Source organism: Oncorhynchus masou, chromosome 24, assembly GCF_036934945.1.
Source record: "Oncorhynchus masou masou isolate Uvic2021 chromosome 24, UVic_Omas_1.1, whole genome shotgun sequence".
Lineage (NCBI taxonomy): Eukaryota > Metazoa > Chordata > Actinopteri > Salmoniformes > Salmonidae > Oncorhynchus > Oncorhynchus masou.
This window is the reverse complement of record NC_088235.1, coordinates 84457746-84473877: the sequence shown is the minus strand read 5'-3', so window position 1 is coordinate 84473877 and position 16132 is coordinate 84457746.

Here is a 16132-nt window from a genome sequence, read left to right as displayed (position 1 = left end):
ATGAAAAATAAGTGCACACAGGCTATCCGGAAGGCCAAAGTTAGTTACTTTAAGGAGTACTTCTCTCTCTCTCTGTGTGTCTAACCCCAAGAAGATATGGAAAATGGTTAAAGACCTGGAGAAGAAACCCTCCTTCTCACAGCTGCCCATGTTCCTTAATGTTGATGATGTGGTTGTTACTGACAAGGAGCACATGGCTGAGCTCTTTAATCACCACTTCATTAAGTTAGGATTCCTATTTGACTCAGCCATGCCTCCTTGCCCATCCAACATTTCCTCATCTCCCACCCCTCCTAATGCGACGAGCCCTGATGCTCCTCCCTTTTTTCCCCCTACCCCGCTACAAAGTTTCTCCCTGCAGGCGGCCACTGAGTCCAAAGTGCTAAAGGAGCTCCTTAAACTTGACCCCCAAAAAACATCTGGGTCTGATGGTTTAGACCCTTTCTTCTTTAAGGTTGCTGCCGCTAACATCGCCAAGCCTATCTCTGACATTTTTAACCTGTCTCTTCTCTCTGGGGAGGTTCCCATTGCTTGGAAGGCAGCCACGGTGTGTCCTTTATTTAAAGGGGTTGATCAAGCTGGTCCAAACTGTTATAGGCAAATTTCTATTTTGCGCTGTTTATCAAAAGTGTTGGAAAACTTGTCAGTAATCAACTGACCAGCTTTCTTGATGTCTATAGTATTCTCTCTGGTATGCAATCTGATTCCGCTCAGGTTATGGATGTGTCACTGGAACCTTAAAGGTCCTAAATGATGTCTCTATTGCCTTTGATTCTAAGCAATGTTGTGCTGCTATTTTTATTGACTTGGCAAAAGCCTTTGATATGGTGGACCATTCCATTCTTGTGAGCCGGCTAATGAGTATTGGTGTCTTTGAGGGGTCTTTGGCTGGTTTTCTAACTACCTCTCTCAAAGAGTGCAGTGCATAAAGTCAGAACATCTGCTGTCTCATCCACTGCCTGTCACCAAAGGAGTACCCCAAGGCTTAATCCTAGGCCCCACACTCTTCTCAATTTACATAAACAACGTAACTCAGGCAGTAGGAAGCTCTCTCATCCATGCAGATGATACAGTTTTAAACTCAGCTGGCCCCTCCCCAGATTTTGTGTTAAACTCCATACAACAAATCTTTCTTAGTGTCCAGCAAGTTTTCTCTGCCATTCACCTTGTTCTGAACACCTACAAAATGGGTTTGGTAAGAAGAATGCCCCTCTCCCCACCGGTGTGATTACTACATCTGAGGGTTTAGAGCTTGAGGTAGTCACCTCATACAAGTACTTGGGAGTATGGCACTGTCCACTGTCCATCTCTCAGCACATATCAAAGCTGCATGCTAAGATTAAATCTAGACTTGGTTTCTTCTACCATAATCGTTCCTCTTTAACCCCAGCTGCCAAACTAAGCCTGATTCAGATGACCATCCTATCCATGCTAGATTACGGAGACATAATTCATAGATCACCAGGTAAGGGTGCTCTCGAGCAGCTAGATGTGCTTCACCATTCGGCCATCAGATTTCCCACCAATGCTCCTTATAGGACACATAAATGCACTCTATACTCCTCTGTAAACTGGCCATCTCTGTATACCTGTTGCAAAACCCATTGGTTGATGCTTACTTATAAAACCCTCTTAGGCCTCACTTCCCCCTATCTGAGATACCTACTGCCGCCCTCATTCTCCACATATGACACCCGTTCTGCCAGTCACATTCTTACTGACATTTGTGGTTGCTTCGCGTGATGTATTGTTGTCTCTACCCTCTTGCCCTTTGTGCTGTTGTCTGTGCTCAATAATGTTTGTACTATGTTTTGTGCTGCTACCATGTTGTGATGCTGCCCTATTGTGTTGCTACCATACTATTTTGTTGTCTTAGGTCTACCTTTATGTAGTCTTGTGGTGTCTTGTCGTGATGTGTATTTTGTCCTATATATGTATTTTATATTTTTAATCCCGTCCCCGCAGGAGGCCTTTGCCTTTTCGTAGGCCGTCATTGTAAATAAGAACAGACTTGCTGTAACGGTTCTCGTCTGTCGAAGGAGAAGTGGACCAAAATGCAGCGTGGTGGTTATTCATGTTCTTTAATGAAATTAACTAGACATGAAATGACGAACAAAACAAAGAACGAACGTGAAAACCTATACAGCCTATCTGGTGAACACAAACACAGAGACAGGAACAATCACCCACGAAATACTCAAAGAATATGGCTGCCTAAATATGGTTCCCAATCAGAGACAACGATAAACACCTGCCTCTGATTGAGAACCACTCCAGACAGCCATAGACTATGCTAGATACCCCCACTAAGCCACACACCCAACACCTAACAACACCCCTGACAAAACACACCACAATAAACCCATGTCACACCCCGGCCTGACCAAATAAATAAAGACAAACACAATATACTACGACCAGGGCGTGACAGAACCCCCCCCCCTAATGTGCGGACTCCCGGATGCACACCAAAACCATAGGGAAGGGTCTGGGTGGGCGTCTGTCCACCCAGGACGTGGACCCGACTCTATCAATGTCTTAGTTCCTCCTCCTCGCGTCCTTGGATAGTCCACCCTCTCCACCGACCATGGCCTAGTAGTCCTCACCCAGAACCCCACTGGACTGAGGGGCAGCTCGGGACTGAGGGGCAGCTCAGGACTGAGGCAGCTCGGGACTGAGGGGAGGCTCGGGACTGAGGGGAAGCTCGGGACTGAGGGAAGCTCGGGACTGAGGGGAAGCTCGGGACTGAGGGGAAGCTCAGCACTGAGGGGAAGCTCAGCACTGAGATGGGAAGCCCAGCACTGAGAGGAAGCCCAGCACTGAGAGGAAGCCCAGCACTGAGAGGAAGCTCAGCACTGAGAGGAAGCTCAGCACTGAGAGGAAGCTCAGACAGGTAGGCAGACTGGCGGTTCTGGCAGATCCTGGTTGACTGGCGGATCTGGAAGAGTCTGGTTGACTGGCAGATCTGGAAGAGTCTGGCTGACTGGCAGATCTGGAAGAGTCTGGCTGACTGGCGGATCCTGGCTGACTGGCAGATCTGGAAGAGTCTGGCTGACTGGCAGATCTGGAAGAGTCTGGCTGACTGGCAGATCTGATCTGGAAAGAGTCTGGCTGCTGACTGGAAGAGTCTGGATCTGGAAGAGTCTGGCTGACTGGCGGATCCTGGCAGACTGACGGCTCTGGCTGCTCCATGCTGACTGGCGGCTCTGGCTGCTCCATGCTGACTGGCGGCTCTGGCTGCTCCATGCAGACTGGCAGCTCTGGCGGCTCCATGCAGACTGGCAGCTCTGGCGGCTTCTTGCAGACTGGCAGCTCTGGCGGCTTCTTGCAGACTGGCAGCTCTGGCTGCTCCATGCAGACTGGCAGCTCCGGCTTGCAGACTGGCAGCTCTGGCTGCTCATGCAGACTGGCAGCTCCTTGCAGACTGGCAGCTCTGGCTGCTCCATGCAGACTGGCAGCTCTGGCTGCTCCATGCAGACTGCAGCTCTTGCTGCTCCATGCAGACTGACAGCTCTGGCTGCTCCATGCAGACTGACAGCTCTGGCTGCTCCATGCAGGCTGGCAGCTCTGGCTGCGCTAAACAGGCAGGAGACTCTGGCAGCGCTGTAGAGGCGGAAGGCTCTGGCAGGGCTAAACAGGCGGGAGACTCCAGCAGCGCTGCAGGAGAGGAGACTCTGAGCGCTGTAGAGGAGGAAGGCTCTGGCTGCGCTGAACAGGCGGGAGACTCCAGCGGCGCAGGAGAGGAGGAAACAGGCTCCGGCAGCGCTGGAGAGGAGGAAGGCTCCGGCAGCGCTGGAGGCGCGAGGTGCACTGTAGGCCTGATGCGTGGTGCTGGCACTGGTAGTACTGGGCCGAGGACACGCACAGGAAGCTTGGTGTGGGGAGCTGCCACCGGAGGGCTGGTGTGTGGAGGTGGCACAGGATGGGCTAGACCGTGAAGGTGTACTGGAGATCTTGAGAGCAGTGCTGGCACAGGACGTGCAAGGCTAGGAAGGTGCACAGGAGGCTGCGTGAGGCTGGCACCATCTTCACCAGCCGACTAACACGCACCTCAGGACGAGTATGGAGCGCTGACCCAGGTGCCATCAAATCCCCGACACGCTCCGTCGGGCGAATTCCATGCTTAAAGCACCAACACAGCAACTCCCTCATTTCTCTCTCCTCCAATCTCCCCATTAACTCATTCACAGTCTCTGCCTCGCTCACCTCCAACACCGGCTCTGGTTCTGGTCTCCTCCTTGGCTCCTCACGATAAACAGGGAGAGTTGGCTCAGGTCTGACTCCTGACTCTGCCACACTCTCCCTGAGTCCCCCCCCAAGACATATTTGGGGCTGACTCTCGGGCTTCCTTCCGCGCCGCCGTGCTTGCTTCGCCAACCTCATTCTCTCGTAACCTTCCGCACACTGCTCCATCGAATCCCAGGCGGGCTCCGGCACTCTCCCTGGGTCGACCGCCCACCTGTCTATCTCCTCCCAAGTTGTGTAGTCCAGATTTTGTTGCTCCTGCTGCCGCTGTTGCTTCTCCTGCGGCTCCTGCCTGTTGACACGCCGCTTGGTCCTGTTGTGGTGGGTGATTCTGTAACGGTTCTCGTCTGTCGAAGGAGAAGCAGACCAAAATGCAGCGTGGTGGTTATTCATGTTCTTTAATGAAATGAACTAGACATGAAATAACGAACAAAACAAGAACGAACGTGAAAACCTATACAGCCTATCTGGTGAACACAAACACAGAGACAGGAACAATCACCCACGAAATACTCAAAGAATATGGCTGCCTAAATATGGTTCCCAATCAGAGACAACGATAAACACCTGCCTCTGATTGAGAACCACTCCAGACAGCCATAGACTATGCTAGATACCCCCACTAAGCCACACACCCAACCCCTAACAACACCCCAAGACAAAACACACCACAATAAACCCATGTCACACCCCGGCCTGACCAAATAAATAAAGACAAACACAATATACTACGACCAGGGCGTGACACTTGCCTAGCTAAATAAACATTCAATAGAAAATAGATAAATACAATCGTGGCTTGGGGACAATGTTGTGGCTGGGACTGTTGTGAATCAATCTGTAGAGTAAACTGAAGCATGCAAACACCCAATATTTGCTGTGCAAATAGGCCTTTTTTACTTTATTTGAATTAAAGTTTCCCTCCCAGTGCATAAACAATGTGCTTTTCCATCGTGTTTCACAGTGTAAATGTATTGAATCTGATTATTTTATTTAAAACTATTTTGTGACATCTAGTGGCCAATATAAAATATTTTTTATTACCAGTCTGCTCCCATATACCCACCAGGAACATCATTGTCTTTCCACACAGACCGTATTTGAATGGATTCTAATCATACACAGACTGTTCCTGAAATAGATAATACAGCAGAATGCATACTGCATTTTTCTGAAAATACATTCTGTAGAAAATATTGAGTGATAGACAAACACTTGATTTGATATTTACAGTTATAGCCAGACATGTTTCAATTGCAGTGCCTTCAGAAAGTGTTACGGTGTTACAACCTAAATTTAAAATGGATTAAATATGGGGGGGTTTTCTCACCCATCTACACATAATACCCTATAACGACAAAGTGAAAACGTGCTAATATATTGAAAATGAAATACAGAAATATCTCCGTTACATAAGTAGTCAATATTTTGTAGAAGCACCTTTTTTTCCAAGAGCTTTCCACATCTGGATTGTACAACATTTGCCCATTATTATTTTCAAAATTCTTCAAGCTCTGTCAAATTGGTTGTTGATCATTGCTACACAACCATTTGCAGGTCTTGCCATAGAAAACTGTAACTCAACCACTCAACATTCACTGTCTTCTTGGAAAGCAACTCCAATGTCGATTTGGCCTTGTGTTTTAGGTTATTGTCCTGCTGAAAGGTGAATTAATCTCCCAGTGTCTGGTGGAAAGCAGACTGAACCAGGTTTTCCTACATGCTTCCTTCTTTTCACTCTCAATTAGGTTAGTACTGTGGAGTAACTACAATGTTGTTGATCCATCCTCAGTTTTCTCCTATCATAGCCATTAAACTCTGTAACTGTTTTAAAGTCACCATTGGCCTCATTTAGAAATCCCAGAGTGTTTTCCTTCCTGTCCGGCAACTGAGTTAGGAAGGAAGCCTGTGACTTTGTAGTGACTGGGTGTAATGATACACAATCCAAAGTGCAATTAATAAATTCCCCATGCTTAAAAGGATATTCAATGTCTTTTAGACATGTTTTACCCATCTACCAGTAGGTGCCCTTTGCGAGGCATTGAAAACCTCCCTGGTCTTTGTTGAATCTTGTGTTTGAAATTCCCTGCTCGACTGAGGGACCTTATAGTATGTGTGGGGTACAGAGATGAGGTAGTCATTCAAAAATGTTAAACACTATTATTGCATACAGATGCGTCCATGCAACTTATTATGTGACTTATGAGTTATAAGTTATGCAACTTATTATGTGACTTATTAAGCACATTTTTACTCCTGAACTTATATAGGCTTCCTATAACAAAGGGGTTGGATACTTATTGACTCTAATTCAGCTGTTCATTTTTAATTAATTTGTAAACAATTGGAAAACGTAATTCCACTGTGGCATTATGGGGTATTGTGTGTAGGCCAGTGGCACGGTCATCTCAATTGAATCCATCTTAAATTCAGGCTGTAACACAACAATGTGGAAAAAGTCAAGGGGTGTGAATAGGCACTGTAATTATTGCAGAATTTGCAAACAACCCTCAATGAGTATCCTATTTGTGAAAACAACCTTGTTTTTCAAGTTATTCTGAGTCCTCTGTTTGTTTACATAATAAAATGTAGTGAGGAAAACATAATAATATAAAATACATGTAACTTTCCAACAAAATAAGTATTACAGACATGAATTATGACTTATCATATTCAGTATTTATGTTGGTGCACATATGTCCCTGTGACACCGTCCCAATAAGAAGAAAACAAATCTAATCAATAAGACATATGCTTGTGAAAAATTCCACTGGGCTCCAGAGCTATTACCATATAACCATTTAGGGCCCAGCTGATAGTCTGTCCTCACTTTCAGATTTAAACCAGTTTACGAAATCCATTATGCTAAGCCTGAACACTAGTGGAAACGATGAATGATTACCAAATACATAATCTCCGGTGGTACCATCCTTGCAATATGACAGCCAAATTTCATTCATCCTATCAAATCTTTGCTTATTTAAGAAAGAAAATGACTGGCCCAGTAATCAGATATACAGCAGGGCTGTCTCCAGGAGTTAAGCCAACTTCCATTAGGCTTTTAACCTCTCTCACATTTTAGTAAAATGCATGCACATAGAGATACAAGTGTGTTCCCCATGTCTGACCATTCATAGTTTTGACATCCCTTTTGCTTGAATCACTCTCATTTGGTCAACATATTTTGTAAGATATTGTCTTCCAGTAATGGTTGTTTGAAACAGTGCTGTCTTATAAGTGGTTTATATAGCTGCATGCTACTTTCCTTGAAACCACATTGTATAAAACCATATCTGGCTAAAGACAAATTGGTAATGCTATGAAAGATAATATTTGTTTTCAACTGATGAATTAGTGACCTATCTTAATAGGTGTTTTGGGTCAATAGTAACCACTCAGACATTCAACATAAACTCAAAGAGACATCATTTTGGCACCAATCTTAATTCACCAGCCATGAGATAAATATAAAATCATCAGTCTCTCATTTATCGATCAAAATGAGCATATTATTTTTTCTCTCTCTTGAGATGTTCCTCTCCTGTTACATAAACATCAACAGGAGGTGAGAGAAACAGAGAGGGCTTAACATCTATTACTGTTTGTTCTCAATGCATGTCCAATGTTCTTCCAATCTTTGATGCATTATCGGTATAATTGAAAATTAGTAGTACATATTTTTTGGGGAGGGTAATTTATCATGGTTCATTGTTCCACGCTGACACTTTAGCCCTGTCTCTAACAAGGCGTTGGTAGCTCGAGGGTTGAGCCATGGAGAGCAATTATGCTGTAGTGATGCATTTTCACTGCTTTGTTGCTAATTGTGGCCTCCCTTCTATTGAATTGTGAGTCGAGTAAAAGAGCTTGTTGGCTCGATGCAGGAGAGCTGCCTGGGCCGCTCTCGCCATTATCAAAGATACTCTTGATCTTTTCAAAAGCAGGAAATAGATTTTCTCCCTGTTCAACAGCAAAAAAAGTAATTTGCAATGCGTCCATTAGTTCTTCATTAAAGCAAGATTAAATTGCACTGCAAATCACATCTGCCTTTCAATGATTAAAGGGTGGCATTTCTAGGGCCAAAACGAATTACTAGTCAAAATGAATGGGAATGAAAAAACAGACATGTTTTTACATTAGATAGTGTGGCCTGTAATTAGATTCAGGCTAATTCCACTATTTCTGCTTCTTTAATGAGAAGAGACTGTCCTCATCTTTTTGTCTCTTTTTGTAGGCCATGCTAACAGCTCCAAATGTATAATTTTGATAACACAGCGTTTACATAAATTCATTTTTCTAGTTACCTGCCACAAGTGCCAAATCTGTGAGGAACGGAATTCTTATTCAATATTCAATGAGGGGATGGGGGGGGGGGGGTATGGTAGTTATTTGCTGGATTTTTGTTGTTATTCTATAAAAACCTGACAATTATTTATTGAGAAGAGCGTGTAGTTGCACTGATTTGTTGTCAGCTGACATTTGGAGCTGGGATATCAGTTGGTCTTCTACTAGTTCAACTCTCTAGTCTCTACTCTCAAAAATGACACATTTATAACATGAAACCTGTTCAATAGTGAGGACTGTACACCTTTACTGTTTGTCCAATTCAGACCGTCTCTGACTCCGTGGTCTTAAATGTTACACATTAGCTTGCTCTTCTAAATGAAGAAAATGCCATTGGGGCAAGGATTGTCAGATTAATGTAAGACCCCAGAGCAACCCAGGGACACAAACAGGATTTAATATGTTCAAGAGAAGCACACCTCCCCGGCCTGTAATGCATCATGGAAAAATGATGAGGATGTAAGCATAACATGCTTATGTCAGATATGCCAGATTTGTGTGAGACTTAAAGTGCAGAGTATACATCAAATTAACATGTATGCATTTGTAAAGTTAAACATCTTGCAATCGGAGATGAGTCAATAATGATCTCAACTTTAGCTTTTACTTATAGTATGAACCTAGTATTTCAAAATACATTTAGTAAGTTCTCAACTGATTACTCCTCTGAAAAATGTTTGCTCCCCAACATTTCCACATGCAATGCGTTTTCAGAAGACCAGGCGTCCTTTCCTTGCAAAAAAATATATGCAGTAGCACTAATTTTTAAGCACAGGAATCGTTCTATTTCTGCTGAAGTGAGATTTTGCTCCACAGCCCGTAGTCGTTCCAGAAATTCAAACCTCATAACATTTCAGCCAAAGCTTATACTAAGCTTGTTAGTATTTCTGATGCAGTAGGTGATATGGCCGCTGCATTACCATAAATCAGCAGAATTAACTATGATCTTCAACAGCATGTTTAAAACTGTCTGACAGAAGTTTGCAATATGCTGCACAGAATATTATGATAACAAGCCATAATAAATGTTTATAATCTACTTTGGGCCAGGGTTCAAATGCATTCTATATTATTGCTTTTTCTCCCCCACCCCCCAAAAAACTGTTCCACAATCATGACCAAGTGACAGATGGACACTTAACTATTAATATAAGAAAATGGTTTGGGTCAAGAAAAACTCTCCAAGAACATAGAAATATTCTTCATACAATTTTCTCCACGTAGTGAAATTAATGAATCAACTGTAAGAATTGAGGAAGTTCCTCTTTTATACCTTATACCTATAAAGCAGTGTTAACATCACTACTACTGTGTGGCTGCATACCAGGAAAGTATTCAAGCTTTGAAAAATATTCAAGTTATGTCTCAAGGCAACTTTAGACACAAGGAAATTAATATGGTATACTATCAGAAAATACCAAGGTCATTCTTTGAAAGGGTTACCAGCTTTATAGGATTCCTTTGTTGACACATACAGTACATATCATATTGGGATTAGCATTCCATTTGCTGGGACAAAGGTCTCTTTGAAACCCCAGAATCTATAGTGAAGGTGCCCAGCCAGAAAATAACATACTTAAACACCAATGGATTTCATAAGTACCTTACCAAGGATCAGTGCAGACAGTCTGAAACACATGACTAAACAATGCATGTAAAATATATTTATGGGTAAGGTTATGTATGCTGTTTGCTGGGGAAAACAGAAACGTATTTAGTATTTAGTATCTGAGTAATGACTGGTGTGAATAGGAGATCACATCGTATGATCTTCTGTAACCTTACCATGTCCTCTAAGAGTGCAGACCGAATACAGAAGTGTATGCACGCATGACTATAAGTTGCTTTGGATAAAACATCTGCTAAATGGCATATATTAGTATTATTATTATTAGCAGTGGCTGGATGGTAGAGTGACTGAGTAATGGTTGCACTTTGATTTATAATGAGTAAATAGCAACATTTTTCAGTGCATTGTTTTGTGCAAACAGTCATAACACAAGATTCAGTAAGCAACAACAGTAATATTACTCTGGTGTTGTGGAGCACCAAGACTGTGTTTATATTACACTACAGGTGAAAAGTTTTAGAACACCAACTAATTCAAGAGTTTTTCTTTATTTTTTACTAATTTCTACATTGCAGAATAATAGTGAAGACATCAAAACTATGAAATTACACATATGGAATCATTTAGTAACCAAAAAAGTGTTAGACAAACCAAATTTATTTTATATTTGAGATTCTTCAAATAGCCACCTTTGCCTTGATGACCGCTTTGCACACTCTTGGCATTCTCTCAACCAGCTTCACCTGGAATGCTTTTCTAACCGTCTTGAAGGAGTTCCCACATATGCTGAGCACTTGTTGAAGCTTTTCTTTCATTCTGCGGTCCGACTCATCCCAAACCATCTAAATGTGGTTGAGGTCAGGGGATTGTGGAGGCCAGGTCATCTGATGTAGCACTCCATCAATCTCCTTGGTAAGAATAGCCCTTACACAGCCTGGAGGTGTGTTGCATCATTGTACTGTTGAAAAACAAATGATAGTTTCACTAAGCCCAAACTAGATTGGATGGCGTATCGCTGCAGAATGCTGTGGTAGCCATACTAGTTAATAAATGTGCCTTGAATTCTAAATAAATCACAGAAAGTGTCACCAGCAAAGCACCCCCACACCATAACACCTCCTCCTCCATGCTGTTTGCACACCGCGTCTCCCACACCGCGTCTCACAAAGACACAGTGTTTGGAACCAAAAATCTCACATTTCCACCGGTCTAATGTCCATTGCTCGTGTTTCTTGGCACAAGCAAGTCTCTTCTTATTATTGTTGTCCTTTAGTAGTGGATCCTTTGCAGCAATTTGACCATGAAGGCCTGATTCACACATTCTCCTCTGAACAGTTGATGTTGAGATGTGTCTGTTACTTACTCTGTGAAACATTTATTTGGCCTGCAATTCCTGAGGTTGGTAACTCTATTGAACTTATCCTCTGCAGCAGAGGTAACTCTAGGTCTTCCTTTCCTGTGGCGGTCCTCATGAGAGCCAGTTTCATCATAGTGCTTGATGGTTTTAGCGACTACACTTGAAGAAATTTTCAAAGTTCTTGAATTTTTCAAATTGACTGACCTTCATGTAATTTCTCTTTGCGACAGTTAATAATTAATCCAATCTCTGAACTGTGTTAAAATGAAATACAATGCCTTCAGAAAGTATTCATACCCCTTGACTTATTCCACATTTTGTTGTGCCTGAATTAAAAATCTATTCTTTTTTTTTTACCCCTTTTCCGTGGTATCCAATTGTTGTCGTAGCTACTATCTTGTCTCATCGCTACAACTCCCGTACGGGCTCGGGAGAGACGAAGGTTGAAAGTCATGCGTCCTCCGATACACAACCCAACCAGCCGCACTGCTTCTTAACACAGCGCACATCCACATGACAAAGTGAAAACATGTTTCTAGACATTTTTGCACATCTCTTGAAAATTAAATACATAAATATCTCATTCACGTAACTATTCACTCCCGAGTCCATACTTTGTAGAATCACCCTTGGGCGACGATTACTGCTGTGTCTTTTTGGGTCTCTAAGAGCTTTTATTCTTAACAAAATCTATTCAAGCTCTGACAAGTTGGACAGCCATTTTCAAGTCTTGCCATAGATTTAAGTCAAAACTGTAACTATGCCACTCAGGAACATTCAATGTGGTCTTGGTAAGCATCTCCAGTGTAGATTTGGCCTTGTGTTCTAGGTTATTGTCTGGCTGAAAGGAGATTTCTTCTCTCAGTGTCGGTTGGAAAGCAGACTGAACCAGGGATTCCTCTAGGATTTTGCATGTTTATAGCTGTATTCTGTTTTTTTATTTAAAAAAAACCTCCCTAGTCCTTGCCGATGACAAATGCCCATAAAGTGATGCAGCTCCACCATGCTTGAAAATATCAAGCGTGGTACTCAGTGATGTGTTGTGTTGATTTGCATTAAACATAATGCTTTGTATTCAGGACCAAAAGTTTTTGCAGTATTACTTAAGTGAATTGTTGCAAACAGGATGCATGTTTTGGAATATTTTATTCTGTTCAGGCTTCCATCTTTTCACTCTGCCGTCATTTAGGTTAGTCTTTGAGGAGTAAATACAATGTTGTTGATCCATTCTCAGTTCTCATATCACAACCATTAAACTCTGTAACTGTTTTAAAATCACCATTGGCCTCATGGTGAAATCCCTGAGCAGTTTACTTCCTCTCCGGCAACTGAGTTAGGAAGGACGCCTGTATATTTGTAGTGACTGGGTGTATTGATACACCATCCAAAGTGTAATTAATAACTTCACCATGCTCAAAAGTATATTCAGCGTCTGCTTTTTTTTTTTTTTTACATATCTACCTTTCATTTCCCTCTTTGCTAGGCATTGAAAAACCTCCCTGGTCTTTGTGGTTGAATTTGTGCTTGACATTCACTACTCTATTGAGGGACCTTACAGATAATTGTATATGTGTGGTACAGAGATGGGGTAGTTATTCAAAAATCATGTTAACCACTATTAATAAGCACGGAAAGAGTCCAAGGAACTTATGTGATTTGTAAAGTCAAGTTTACTCCTGACCTTATTTAGGCTTGCCATAACAAAGGGTTTGGATACTTATTGACTCAAGACATTTCAGCTTTTAATTAAAAAAAATTCTACAAATGTCACGTTCTGACCTTAGTTCCATTGTTTTGTCTTTTGTTTTAGTATGGTCAGGGCATGAGTTGGGTGGGTTATCTATGTTAGTTTTTCTATGATTTGCCATTTCTGTGTTTGGCCTGGTATGGTTCTCAATCAAAGGCAGCTGTCAATCGTTGTCCCTGATTGAGAACCATATTTAGGGAGCCTGGTTTCTATTGTGTTTTGTGGGTGGTAGTTTTCTGTCTTTGTGTGTCTGCACAAGACAGTACTGTTTCGGTTGTTTTCTTTGTTGTTTTGTTGTTCAGTTTACATTAGAAAGATGAACACATACCACGCTGCGCATTGGTCCTCACCTTCTTCCACCAACGACCGTTACAACAAACAAAATTCCCCTGTCATTATGGGGTATTGTATGTAGATCAGTGACACATCTAAATTCAGTACATTTTAAATTCAGGTTATAAAAACTAAATATGGAAAAAGTAAAGGGGTGTGAATACTTTCTGAAGACAATGAGCTATAAGATAACTTATTGCTTGGGTTGGTTTTTCTACACAGTGTTATCTTTTAATATGAAATATTCAAGCTATACCATAGGACAAATGAATAGAAATGGTTTTATGTCTGTAATTAGAGAAATTAAGTGGGGGGAGGGGCAGGACTAATGATTAAACAGAAAGCAAAGCATCTCATGAAATGTGTGAGAAATTATCCTGATGTGACATATATGCGACTTTAATGCAAACCAAATTTGGCTCTGTTGTTTAATTTTTTAATTTTTTTTATTTAACTAGGCAAGTCAGTTAAGAACAAATTCTTATTTACAATGACAGCCTAGGAACACTGGGTTAAATGCCTTGTTCAGGGGCAGAACGACAGATTTTTACATTGTCAGCTCAGAGATTTGATCTTGCAACCTTTTGATTATTAGTCAAATGCTCTAACCACTAGGCTACCTGTAATAAGAAGTTTCCCAGAATTAGTTTACATTTGCAGAAAATTGCAAAAGGCTAGTACTTGTATCTATGAATTTCATTTGAGCATAAGCAAAAACCCCTCATATATTATTTGGTTACGTTCCATCACTAGGAGAAATACCATAATGCACTGCAAATTCTATGCATGTTAATAATACATAGACATCCACTTGCTTTCAGATAAAATTAGTTTAATTTTCTGTTGCCCAGTGCCTGGTTGGCCTTTCATAAATGACTTATGCACACAGCTATTATTAAAATAGAGGGAAAGCAAATTAGAAAGTCTTCCTATCTCCACTGGATTTAGCCAAGCCAGGACTGACACAGTCAGCATTTCTCTCTGAAATTCTGCTCTCCTGAAAATCCTACCCTCATCTCTGCATTTCTATTTTGTTGTAGGAGCTGTGACCCTGTGTTTACTAAATTGACCTAAATCGTTTTACGATGACAAGTGTAATGGAATTTTCAGACTTCTTCAATGTGTGTATTAGAATGTATTTGTCGCTGGACTCAAACTTATTTTTGCTGTACAACGTGTCCTGTGTTGTTGCAAGAGACAATAGCAAAAGCTCAATAGTTGAAAGATACCAATCTGAAATGGAACCTGGAACGCTTGTAGCTCTGCAGAGGATAATAACAACTTGTTAGAAAAATAACAAGTGTTGGAATGGGGTCAGATTCAGAGTGCTTTTACAAGCATTGCACTGAAATATGATTATTTTAGAAAAACTACTCTGTAGTCAAGTTAACATTGGGTGGTACGAGCTGTACATTTGCTTTGGATACAGTTAAAGGCCTATGCAGTGAAGGCCTGTTGGAGTGCGGGTTTGATTGAACAACTGCCTGGGGGTAGATATGCTGGGGTTAAAAAGCTTTCAATTCATAATTATCCAAGAACTTAAAGGCACTTCCATTTACTTTTCATTTTCAACCCCATCCATATTGTCATGCTCTAGGAATTCAATGTAATACTTTTATTTTAAACTGAAATACTTTTTTTTGGACATTAATTTAAAACGTGTCATCTCTGCATGTTCAACTGTCTGATTGCCCCATGAAAAAATGACTTCATAGAAATGGAAGTCCCGTTTTGAAAAGGACCACTGGTTTTTCCATCTATGAGTCAAAGAAAAGGAATGAATGATTCTCAAATGCAAAAATCTGCAGTTTCATCAAAAGCAGTCAGGTCTGCCCTTAAGCCAGAGCCTAGTGTCATCACTGAGGCCTTTTCTTAATTGGATTTGCTGAACTCCTGCGATTTCTCTCCTCCACCCTCTCTAACCTTCTTTTGAAAAAGGTCAAAGGTAATCGAGGAGAGACAGTGAGGAGAGGGAACATGGACGAAAATGTGCTTGCATAGAATGAGACTCCTTCTCCACTCACACGTCACGATTTGGCTTAATGACGCCAGTGTCAGAAGTGACTTCGAAGCAGGTTAGGAGAATTTACTCAGTAGGTTAAGAGAATTAACATAACATAGCAGGTTAGGACAATTAGACTAAGGTTAGGAAAAGTGTTAAGCTGATGATACACTAGCAATTTGTCCGGCAATGTTGCCGAGCAATGTTTCTGGCAACGGAGTAGGGTATGAAACACTGAAGCAATGATCAGCAAAGAGTAACATGGACAGGAATAATAGGGCATAATACAGTAACTTAAAACTCAATTTCCCTATTTATTTAATCATCACATCCAGCACGTTGGGCTCCTGAGTGGCGGTCTAAGGCACTGCATCTCAGTGCAAGAGGTGTCACTACAGTCCCTAGTTTGAATCCAGACTGTATCATATCTGGCCGTGAATGGTTGTCCCATAGGGCAGCAAACATTTGAACCAGCGTCGTCCAGGTTTGGCTGGTGTAGACCGTCATTGTAAATAAGAATTTGTTCTTAACTGACTT